The sequence below is a fragment of the Molossus molossus genome, unplaced genomic scaffold, assembly GCF_014108415.1.
Source record: "Molossus molossus isolate mMolMol1 unplaced genomic scaffold, mMolMol1.p scaffold_m16_p_10, whole genome shotgun sequence".
Taxonomy (NCBI): domain Eukaryota; kingdom Metazoa; phylum Chordata; class Mammalia; order Chiroptera; family Molossidae; genus Molossus; species Molossus molossus.
In genome coordinates this window covers 57,431,545-57,439,912 of record NW_023425345.1, presented here as the reverse complement: position 1 = coordinate 57,439,912, position 8,368 = coordinate 57,431,545, and positions in this window count along the sequence as shown.

Below are 8,368 nucleotides of genomic sequence, written 5' to 3'. Positions count from 1 at the left end.
ACAGATGGCAATATGTGCTGTGAAGGAAAGTATCAGGGAAGGGAAGAGAGATTGTGGGGGAGGAGGAACGCTACAATTTTATCTGGGGTTATCAGAGAAGGTCTTACAGAGAAGAGGACATTTGAACCAAAGAAGATTAGAGAATGAACTCTGTAGATACCTGGGTGAAGAGGGAGAGGAAACAGCAGTGTCTGTGGGTTTGTACCTTGCACAGTGAGCCAGAGGAAAGTAGGAGGTGAGGTCAAAGAATGTAAAATGTGCCCTGGCTGGTTTGGCTCAGCGGTTAGAGCGTCGGCCTGCGGTCCGGAGAGACCCGGGTTCGGTTCCCGCTAAGGGCAAGTACCTCGGTTGCAGTTTGTCCCCGGCCCTGGTTGGTCGTGCGGGTGGCAGCCACTCGATGTGTCTCTTTCACATCGATGTTTCTCTCTCTCTCTCTCTCTCTCTCTCTCTCTCTCTCTCTCTCTCTCTCTCTCCCTCCTGCTCTATCTGAACAAAGAATGAAAAAGTGTCCTTGGGTGAGGATAAAAAAAAAAAAAAGAAAAAAAGAAAGGATGTAAAATGTCTTGTAAGCTATTGACTTTTTACTCTGAGTTGAGAAGTCATTAAAGAACTTGACTTGATCTAGCTGACATTTAAAAAGGTATACTGAAGGAAGAAAAACAGATTAGATAAGAGATTAGTGCAATAATCCAGCGTAAAGATGTTAATAGTTCAGATCAAAGTAATAACAGTGGACTTGATTAAAAGTGGTCAGATTCTGCTCTGGCCAGTTTGGCTCGGCCAATTTGGCTCAGCCATTAGAGCATTGGCCTTCAGAACAAAGGGTCATGGGTTGATTCCCGGTCAAGAGCATGTACCTGGGTTGCAGGTTCAATCCCTGGCCCTGGTTGGGGTGCTGGTTGGTGTGCGTGCAGAGGCAATCAATTGATGTGTCTCTGTCACATTGATGTTGTTAGATTCTGGATATATTTTGAAGGTAGTGCCACCATAAAGGAATTGGAAGAATGGAGTTGGCATTAATGGAGATGGAGAAAACTGTGAGAGGAAGGTTTGTAGGAGAAAAACAAGAGTTCCATTTTAGACATATTAATTTTGAGATATCTATTATGATTCAAAGTGCAGATATTATAGGCAGTTGAATATATTAGTTTGGAATTCAGGTGAGACTTCTTAGCTGGAGAGTTATTAGCATGTAAGTGGTATTCGAAGCTGTGAGCCTGGATGAGATCACTGAAGGAGAGAGGATGCAGAAGGTAAGAGTTCCAAGAATGAGGTACTTCAGTGTTAGATGTCAGGGTGATGACACAGAATCAGCAAAGGAGGCTGGAGGCTGAGAAGAATCAGCTAGTGAGACAGGAGAGAGTCTAAGAGAATGAGAGACCTGGAAGCAAAAAGAATAAAGTGCCTCAGGGGGAGAGGTCACTCTTTCAAATGAAGAGAGGTCAAGTAAAAATAAGGACTGACCTTTGGATTTAACTCTGTGGAGGCCTTGTCAGGAGCAGTTGAAATGGCATGAAGGTGAAGAAAACCCCACTGGAATCTATTTAAGAGAAACTGAGAAGAAAGGAATTTGAAGACTACTAATATTAAATAACAACAACACAGTTTGTTTCTGTGTGTTTTGCAATAAAAGGGAGCAGAGAAATGAGTCAGTAGCTGGAAGAGGGATGTCAAGAGAAGATTTTTAAAAATATGTTTTTATTGATTTTGGGGAGAGAGGAAGAGAGAAGGAGAGAGAGAGAAACATCAACGAGAGAGGAAAAGATTGACTGGCTGCCTCCTGCTTACCCACTACTGGAATGGAGCCCACAACCTGGTCACGTGCTCTGACTGTAAATTGAACCAGCAACCTCTTGTGCACAGGACGATGTTCAGACAACTGAGCCACACAGGGCAGAAGTTTTTTCTTTTTTTTTTAATGGGAAAAATGTATATGTTGCTAGAATAAGCCAATGGAGAGAGGAAAGAGCTGATGTAGGAGAGTAAAGAAAGGCAGAACTGATAGAGCAATGTTCTTGAGGAGACATGTAAAAACAACAGATGCTCACTATAAAAACATATGGGAGATTTTAGAAAAACAGATTTTTTTTTTTTTTGAGAGACAAACAAGCATTTATTTGAGATCAATATGAACAGCAATTTGGGAATCATTGATTTAGGCAGAAACCCAAATAATGTTTCAATTAGGAGAGAAAAGCAATGGGTATTGATGAGAAAGGGAAGGGGAACAATTACATCACTAGAAGGAAGGCATTTATATTGGTGCAGATAACATAATGTAGTGATGTTCATTCTAAACAGTGTGTTTCATTTTCAGTCTGGTCGTCATCAGTCCAGTAGTCGTAATATCTGCTTTCTTCTAATTTTTGCAAACAGTTCTTCTGCAAGGCACACTGTTGCTTTAGGCACAGTCCAAAGGTTATTTTTTCTTAAGATTTGAGGCAGAAGACTTGCAAGGCAATTCCTCTGGTAGGATTAGCATTACCTGGGAACTCATTAGAAAGGCAAGTTTTCAGACCCCGCCCCAGATTTACTAACACTGAAACTTTGGGAGCAGGGTCCAACAATCTATGTTGTTTAAACAAGCCCTCCAGGTGATTTTGTTTATAATTTGAGAACCACTTATAACACATATTTATAACAGTGAAGTTAGAAATGATTGGAAGGATAAGGAGATATTTCTCAATACTCAAGGATATTTAGTATTGAATAAAGACCATTTAAAGTGACTCTACTTAAATTGCAATTTTACAGTATTGTTATTCAAAGTCGGGTGCAAAGACTAACTACATCAGCATACCTGGGAGCTTGTTAGAAATGCAGAATCCAGAGCCCCTTCTCCAACCTAATAGAACCATAATTTGCATTTTAACAAGATTTCCAAGTGAGTCCTATGTACACTACTGTTTGAAAAGCTGTGTGGCATAAAATAGTTTTTTTTTAAGTGTTTGAGAATTAACTTTTAAATTGTTGATATTTTGGCTTTTTCTTTTTGGACAAAATTGTATGATAGCATGATGTGACATTCATCTCCACGGTATATTTAACTTTTGTAACAAAAATCATTTGAGAGCCTTATTGTTTTCCAAAGGGCTTCTTTTAATCTTTGATAATGAGATCATCCTCTTTTGAAATGCTTATCATCATCCCTGTTTATCTTCTCTTGGTAAATGCATGTCGTCTCTAACTCATGCTTTTCAACGGCCTTTACGTGACCCAGCAGTTTTCCAACACTACGTTCACTGAGTTTATGAAAGACATCTTGTTTCTACAAAATCCACAGTCCACCTTGTTTCATCTCCCATTACACATGTGGATGTTTACATCCAACATCCAGGGAACAGCTGCCAGACAAGCCCTTTAACAGGATGGGTGGGGATGGGAACTGGAGGATGTTGGGGTGGGGACTAATTTTATAAGTGGTCAGATCATTCCTTGAATATGTCCATAGTATGGTAACCATTGCGTCTTGGGTAGCCTCATAGCTAGAATGGTGGGATAACGGAAACAACGACCCAAATGTTAAGGGTGATTTTCTCTGGTAATAAAATTCTGGTAATTTTTATTTCCTTCTTTGTGCTTCTCTGTATTTTCTAAACTTCCTAGAATGAGTGCATATCATTTTTGCAATCAGAAAAAAACGCAGTTACTAAATACATTTTTAAACTGAGGTATAATTTGTATTCAATATAATGCACAGGGAATTTAACTGTTCAGTTTATAGAGTTACGACATGTCAAACAAGATGTGAAATATTTCCATCACCCAAAGTTTCCTTTGTGCCGTTTAACACCAGAAATTCCCCGAATATAGCACTTCTGTAATGTGCACACTGCCTCCAAGGCTTTCTAACCCGAGTGGTTTCAACATCCTCCTCTGCATGTTTGCAGACATACCTCAAGCATAGAATTTAGGTATGCAAAGGTAGTCAATGCTGCATTCTGCATTTCTTACCATATATTCTCTTTAGTATATTTCTAACTCATACATTAAGTAGAAATTGAGAAAAATGTTCTCCTCCCACAATTTCCCCTCCCCCACAACCATTCCTTTCTCTTTTTCCTTCCTGCTTTGAAACAGCCACTTACTGCACTGCCCGCAGAGGAGCCTATTAGGATGAAAGCGTTGTCCTTGCCAAGGCAGACAAAGGGCTCTAAACAGAGCCTGCTTGCCAGTGTCTAGAAGAGGAAGAGCTGGGCTGCACCCCTCCCCTGTACCAGGCCCCCCACACCTGCCTCTCAAGTGTCCTTTCCTTATTGTTCTGGTTTACGGTGATAATAAAAAACAGGAACAATAATGCTGATCAAAAGATGAAGTTTAAAACCTATAGAGCACTTTCATAAAGTGGATCTCATTTTGTTAGGCTCCCCTGCAATACCCTGGAATTCTGTGGGAAAGTACTAGTATTTGTTCATTCATTTCTTTCTTCATTCACACAGCACATATTCATATATGTAGATATTGTGTGCCAGGCAAAATACTAGACACTAAGTAACAATGGCAAAAAAAACACAAATGCAATAAGTCCCTCACAAAGCTTATTGTCCAGTGTGAGAAATAGATGAGTAAATGGGCCATGATGAGTCAGGATGCAACAATTGATGTAGTAGCTATGCTGAACCCAGCTAATTATAATACTGAAAAGCTGGGAACAACTTATCTTATTAAGAAAATATTAAATGATCGCACAACTGATTAATGAAACGTGTTGTGGCCATTAAAGGGTATTTCATGGAAGATATATTTGAGGATAGGTTGATAGGCATATGTTACTTTTATAATCAGATAAAAAAATTTGTGAGGTGAAAAACAGAAGACTGGTCTAAGTGTGCCAAGGTACTTAGAGCCAGCACCTAGTGATGGTTATATTTATCTTCCAATACAACTTAAGTTAAAATGCATTTTTAGTGACATTTTAGTTATTAAATGCTTCCTTATAACTTTTTTTTCAGTCTCAGAAAAATTTCTTTTATTGGTGAAATCCACATAACATAAAATTCACCATTTTAAAGTGAACAGTTCAGTGGTAAATAGTACAGAATTAAAGGCTATGTATGAAATGGACGTCTATCACCTCTGTCTAGTTCCAAAACATTTCATCACCCCAAAAGGAAACCCATACCCATTTAGCAGTAATTCACTGTTCTCTCCTCTCCTAAGTCCTTGGCAACCACCAATCTGTTTTCTGTCCCTATGGACTTGCCTATTTTGAATATTGCATATAAATTGAATCATATAATAGTAACCTTTCTTTGTATGGCTTCTTCCACTTAGTGTAACCTTATAACTTTTCTTAGGTTGTCTGTAATTTGCTTTTCCGCTTTAAAATCTAATATTTGAAGAAGAGTTTTCAAATATGTACCTATGTTTACATAGCTGTTCCCAGTGCTTTCACACATTATTTCACTTCCTCTCCACAGTAACCCTCTGAGGCCAGCGTTATTGTCCCCTTGTCACAGGGAAACCAGGTTCAGCGATGTTGAAGAACTTAACTGGCATCAGAGTTAGTGGGTGGCAAAGCCAGAACTCCAGTCTAGTTTTTTTTTAAACTCCAAATCCAGAATTACGTGCATTTTCACATTGGAACCTCACTAGTATTATTTACATCTCAATAGGCCCCAGACAGTTCAATCAAGCAGGGGTGTTTGAACTAGCATAGTATAACTACTTATGTTCTCACTTTTATTTTCACTGTTGCTTCTTAGAATTAATTATTAAAATAATAACAAATATTCACTAAGTACTAAATAAGTAGAAGCAACATTTAGTGAGTCCAACTCATCTCTGCTTTATTTATTTTTTCAAAGCATTTTTAGTAGGTATGTTCATTTTTCTGATCATAAAAGTAACAACTGTTTGGGTAGAATTTTTAAAAATTAGGATTATTCTGCCATACAGATTAAAAAAAAAACAAACTTCCCCCCCTCAATGCAGTGGGTCTGCTACATATATATTTTTAATTTACTGTTTAAACTCTTATCAGAAATAATACATGTATGCAGATTAAATAGTCAAAGTATGATTACGTTTACAGTGAAAAAGAACAGTCCTTCTACTCCCCCTCGTCCTGATCCTCACTTCCCAGCACATAAATTCTTTAGAAAGTTTTTTAGCTATTTGGGGGGTATAAACCTTGATATTCTGAACTAATATGTGAATATCATCATTTTCTGTTGTTGTTTTTAAATCCTCACCTGAGAATATTTTTCCATTTATTTTCACATATAGTGGGAGAGGAAGAGAGAGAGAGACATTGACATAAGAGGGACACATTGACCAGTTGTCCCCCGCATGACCCCAACCAGGGCCAGGGACTAACCACCACTGAGGTACGTGCCCTTGACTGGAATCGAACCCATGACTCTTTGGTCCAAGGGCCGACGCGCTAATTACTGAGCCAAACCAGCAAGGGCTCTCTTGTTTTTTAACTTCACTCTTAGTTTTTATAGGGCGCTCCTCTTTCCTGCCCTTCTGTTTGTAGGTGGATGATGCCAGTCACCCTTCACCCTCCCTTCCTGCTTTCTCTATGCTCCCTCATCCCTCCTCAGGCTACCTGGCTAGTGAGAAGGCCACCTCAGGCGAGGTGCCTTCTGCTCTGCTCTTTTGTTCTGTGCAATACTGGGGCAGAGTGTGCCCTGTGCTTGAGGCCAGTAATGGAGTGGCTGTCGGCCAAACTTGAAATATGAGGAAGCTCACCCTCCATGCTCAATTCAGCTTCTGTTCCACAGGAGCTGTTAATACTCCATTCCACACGAACACCCACCTCTAAGCCAACTGCCTGCAGTGGTCCTGACAGCTCGGTGCTGCGGATGGACCGAGCATCTCTTTGTTTCTCACAGGAGGGATTTCTCTGCCCCCACAGCTGCTCATTGTGTTACCATGGGAATCAGAAACAGAAGGGCAGAGAGGTCAATGCCATATTCAGCTAGTGGGACCAGCCTCCCCGTTCTCTGGTGGGATAATTCTAAGGTGAATTCCACACAGTTTCTCAGAGGATCTCCAGGGGGAATGACCTCATTAACACATTCTTTTTTTTTTTTTGGTCTTTCCTCTCCCCCCATCACTGACACATTCTTCACTGGCTTTTCTATCTTTCCCAAATCCTCACTCTACTTCCTAGATCACTTCCTCTGAAATCTGTCTTGACCCAAATCTTGCCTCTCAGTAAAGAAGTTGACATTTCCATTTTCATCTCTCTGACTCTTACATGCATCTCTCAACAGATACTAAAAAACCTTGTATTATGAAAAAAGAGAGCTGAATCCTCTCTTACTACCCTCCACTCCCCACTGAGAAATATAGCTTTTGTAGTTCCCATGCCTCAAATCAAGCTATTAACCTATATTAGATTAATTATTTATTAGTAATAGTGCAATTAACATTGGACAATTACATTACTGTGGTCATAAATTTAAACCTTATCTGATCCATATACATACTACATTACATTTCCTTTCTGCCACAACTTTTGTCTGTAAAATTGCTCTAACATGGTCAAACACATCTGATAAGTTAATAGTCTCATTTTTCTTTGGTGACATTGCTCCTACCTCCTGCTCCAGCCTGGACTGGTTGCTGTCTGACCTATGTAGACTTAAATTTCAATTTTCTCTAGTCTGCTAAGTCACTTACCACTCATATGATTTGTAAAGGTGCAAGAATTTTTTCCATACATTTGTAAGATTATTCACAGTACTTCCAACTAAATTATCAATAATGGCATAATATTTGCATAGGGTGTTTTAGTTTATGAAATACTTTCACATATCTCATCCCAGGTGATCCTTCCATCAATCTGGGGAGAGAGGGGTTATCTTCACTGGGCAGATTCATTTAACACGTGTAAGGTGGCACCTGCTGAGGACCAAGCACTGACAAGCCACCTCTATAAATAACTCAGTCCTCAAAATAACCCTATAGGTCGGAACCATTACTATCTCTATTTCACAGATAGGAACACCAAGGTACAAAGGTTTAGTAACTTACTCAAGTTAATTAGCTAGTAAATTGTATAGTTGAGAATCAACACAGTCTGGTGCAAAAGTTTTATGATCTTCAGAGTATTTTATGCTGTAATTGAAAATGTGAAATAACAGAGGCAAACGAGTAATTTTCTAGAGTCAGTCAGTAGATAAGGGTCAGAGCAAAGACTTGACCCCATTTTATTTTTAATTCCATGCCTAAAATAGTCATCAGATTACTATGCAAGATGGCTGTCAGCACTGGAGGTTGTAACAGACCCATTAGATACCTTAGGAATATGAGCTGCTGAGATCCTGCCTCTTCTGACATTGTTGTGTTCAGCACATTTGTTAGGCAAATCTTTGATTCTAACTGCAACTGTTTTCTTAGAATGAATTTTTAGAAG